Here is a 4508-nt window from a genome sequence, read left to right as displayed (position 1 = left end):
TAAATTCTGAGGTTAATATTATTGGATGGAGGAGGTGAAGAATTATGTATTGAGGTGGAGGTACGGAAAGCCCTTTGGATAAACTCCAAAGTTAACTTACTCTGTAGAAGCTGAGGAATGTTTAATTCAACATTATTTCCATGGACTTGTGCCAAATTTCTTGCCTCTGTTTGGATGGTGGTAAATTCCCCTCTAAGAACAAAATGAACAACAAAGATTCCAAACAATACTTTCTTACTTTTAGACTCCATTTTTGCTTTCTTCTTTCTCACTTGATTGGTTATTCCCTCCCTTCATTGCTCACTGCTTCCTTTATGTACCTTATAGATATCACTTTATTGGAAATATCTTAAATTTGATTCATTTCAAATAATTACTTTAATATTTGGGTCCATTATATTTAATTTCAAGGTCTCTCCTCCTTCCTCTTAAGATTATTTTCATACTCTTTTTCAAAGAATTTATTTTTTAGTTGAACTTCATCTATGTCATTATTGGGTTATTTTTCATTAAACGCAACGATTGCTATAGTGTATACTTTTGCCTATCAGATGATGTCAATTTTTGTGCATGGTAGGAAAAGTTATTTATTTTCTTGAATTTCTTATTTGGGTTCATTGTATTTCGATCTACTCGTTCTGTACTAAATTATACATAAAAAACTACGAGTGTCAATCAAATTTTTTTCACATCTTAAAGCATTTATTTATTTACTTTATTTATTTTTATAGTTTAACGAGTAGGGTGGGAGGATTCAAACTTATGGTTCTTTAATCGAGATTTTATGCCTAAATTAATTGAGGTTTTTTCAAGTTCGTCTTCAATGAATGTTGGTTTATGATGAAAATAAGGGAAATTTTATATAGGGTAATATATTGCCAATTCTATCATTAATGACAATGTGATGGAAACAATATATCGTATAAAAATATCATAATGATGCTAAATTTATTTTCAACTATAAAAATACTACTAGGATAATTTCATTGTGTAAATTTTAATTATCTTTTAAGTACATTTTTCTATATGTTCATACAGACATACACAGAAAATACCTGACATATATATGACTATAGCGAACATTTGCATATGTGTATATATTAATGTAAAAAATGAATGAAAAAAAATGAAAATACCATGGTACATATATGAAATATATATATATGGTATGGAATGATAATCATATATATATATATGGTATGGAATTATAAAATTATCGTATACAACCTTTGCAAAAAAATGTTTAGCCTCGCTACCAAACATCATCGACGAATATGCATCAATAATCAAATATTCCTTGATTGTAAATTATAAATATTTGGTTACATATACCGTTGTTATAAATTATAAACATGTTTATTGAAAAATAAAAATAAAAATGCTATTCCCTTTTCAAGTCTCCACCCTTTTTAATTGCTTTATGTCTTGGGCGATTGCAAATTTGGCACTGAATTCAGAGGAATTGCTCTATTGTTGCTGTTGGTGAAAATTAATGTTTTAAAAGAAAATGCAAAAAAATCTTTGGTCGAGAATCTTACGTTGTTTAATTTTGAAAGAGGAGTCTCCTTCTTATACTTCTACCTTGGGTTATGGGTTTGGGCCCCAAAGGATACCCATGTTTTAGAGGGAGTGAGGAAATAGATAAATGCAAATATGATGGACATCCTACACATGCATGCTCGTATAATCAAGCATGACATTTGTGATTTATTATTTTTTTTAAAAAGAAAAATTATTATTATTATTATTTATTTAATTCTTCATTCAATAGCTCCATGTGTCACGAGCAGAGGGTGCTAGTAGAGTCTTCCATATGTTTCGCGGGCGCTTGTACGTTTAGTGGCTTCGTGCGTTTTACACAACTACACATTCAATGGCCGTGCGTTCTTTGCATCATCTTCTGTTGGCCCTCGAGGCCTATAAAAGAAAAGCCTTTTGGCATTTAGATACAACTCAATTCTCCATATTCTCTCTCGTCCCCTTTCTTTCTTCCATTCTCGTTTTTCGAGCAAGCCAGTTTAAAGGGGGTGAGTTTTCGATCGGTCACGATGTTACTCCGATCGAGACAATATCATCTATTCTGGGTTGTTTTATCTTGGAGATGATGTGGCAATTATGTAGAAATGCTTGTACACTTTAGTAGAGCCGCAGAACGTCTTAAAGAGAGCGAGATCTACGACTCAGCCTGTAACGAGTTTCTGTTTTGTAGGTTATATTTACTTGACGACTATCTTTTGTGACTGTTTGCTACTGTCAAATCTTGTCCGTCGAAGGGTACCCATGTTTTAGAGAGAGTGAGGAAATAGGCAAATACAAATATGGTGGACATCCTACATACATGCATGCTTGTATAATCGAGCATGGGATTTGTGAGTTATTATTTTTTTTAAAAAAGAAAAATTATTATTATTATTATTTATTTAATTCTTCATTCAACAGCTCCACGTGTCGCGAGCAGAGGGTGCCAGTTGTCATGGTCATTCTTGTCTAGGGCCTGTTGCCCATGGCCGCATGCTTGATCCAACCCCTTTTATCATGCTTTCATGTCATGTATTGTATTAGTTTAGTTAGCTTGCTTTCCTTGTATTTTTGTTGTAAGTGACTGCTTGCCCTTTTGCATATGCAAGGGTGTTAGTTGGCTTTTTATTCAGAATGCATTATATGGGGATAAGACTAATCATCACTTCCCCATACTTGGAGTAGTACTCTATAAAACCGTTGTTGTTGCTCATTGCTTTCTAGTCTATAAAATCTTTCTTTCTTTACTCACATACTCAAATATGCTTACGAAAACTTTTTTCTGCAAACCCATTTTCTAAAACCGTTTTCCCTAAAACTTGGGTGGAGGTTGCGAGAGGCACTTGGTGTGCCATCGGCGGTCCGTGTTCGGGTTGGCTGACTTGTTCGTGAGCGGAAACAAGTGCTGCACAATCGCTAAGAGAAGCTTCCGAAAGGGTGATTGTGACAGTTGGTATTAGAGCCAAGTCGGCTCATAGAAGGATACAAAGAACTTGAATAAGTCCCATGTGGACAGGCTGGTAGAGATGGAAGAGCAAATGCTCTACTTGAGAGAAACCCCTGTCAGTATCCGTTTCTTATAGACTCGGTTGCAAGAAGTTGCCGAGAAAGCCGATGGAATTGATGCTGTAGTTGGCCGCCTAGACGGGTTACCCGTCAGAGAACTAATTATGAGGGTGGAGACTCTAGAGACAAAAGCTGCACGATCCGACAGTTTTGAACGCGGTGATAGCTCATCGAGCTCTGTTGCCCACATAGAGGAGTGCGTCGAAGAGTTGGACGGCTCCCAGAAAGCAATAATTCAGATGGTAACTGATCTGTCTGAAGATTTTCCATCGTCCTTTGATGTCGTCAGAGCCGAGATTGCTGATGTGAGTGCAAGCATGAATCTCACCATTCGAGCGGTAGGAAACCAGGTCCCATCTGGGGGAGCAATGCCAGTGAACAGAATAAAAATCCCGGAACCGAAACCTTTCTGTGGGGTGCGGGAAGCGAAGACTCTAGAGAACTTCATCTTCGACCTTGAGTAATACTTCAAGGCGACAAACACTGTGACAGAGGAGTCAGAAGTCACATTAGCGACCATGCATCTAGCTGAAGATGCAAAGCTATGGTAGAGATCACGATTTGCGGACATACAAGAAGGACAATGCACGATAGATACCTAGGATAAGTTGAAACAAGAACTTCGTTCATAGTTCTTTCTTGAGAATGTCGAGATCTTGGCTCGACGAAAACTCCGAGAGTTGAGACAAACAGGCAACATCAGGGACTATGTAAAGTAATTCGCGGGGCTCATGTTGGACATATGTGACATGTTCGAGAAAGACAAAGTCTTTTGTTTTATTGAAGGGCTGAAACCATAGGCAAAGTCAAAGTTATATGAACAGAGAGTTCAAGATCTCCCCTCCGCCTATGTAGCAGCGGAATGGTTATATGACCTTAGCACTGACTCTCAAGACGTAAGGAAACAACTAACTTCCTCGAATGGTGGGAACAGAAATAGTCATTCCAGCCCTCCTAGACCTGGGGGAGGAGACAAGAACACCGGGGGAGACCGTAAGCCCTCCCAGTCGAGATCAGGGAACATTTGGCGGGGCCCGCCACAATAGCATAACAACTACAATTGCCCTCTATCTTGTTTCATATGTAGAGGGCCACACAGAGCGGGTGAGTGTCCGAATCGAACTGCTTTCAATGCCTTCCAAGCCACATTGGCCTCTAGCTTAGAAGACAAGGTTGAAAAGGGCGAACCGAGAATTGTGCCGGCTGTAGAGAGTGAAAACCCTAGGATGGGGGCGTTGAAATTCTTATCTGCGCTCCAAAGGAAAATGGGAAAGGTGAAGGAGCCATTGGAAATGGGACTTATGTATGTGGACGCTCGGGTCAACCAGAGAAGAGATGCGAGGAAGATGCAAGCTGTGAATTCTGCGGCCCTGCCGATTACGGGGATAGCGAAGAGAACACCAGTGAAGTTAGGGGACTGGAAA

This window comes from Benincasa hispida, chromosome 3 (genome assembly GCF_027475165.1).
Source record: "Benincasa hispida cultivar pf3 chromosome 3, pf3_genome.v1.1, whole genome shotgun sequence".
Lineage (NCBI taxonomy): Eukaryota > Viridiplantae > Streptophyta > Magnoliopsida > Cucurbitales > Cucurbitaceae > Benincasa > Benincasa hispida.
Note: the sequence above shows the minus strand (reverse complement) of the source record.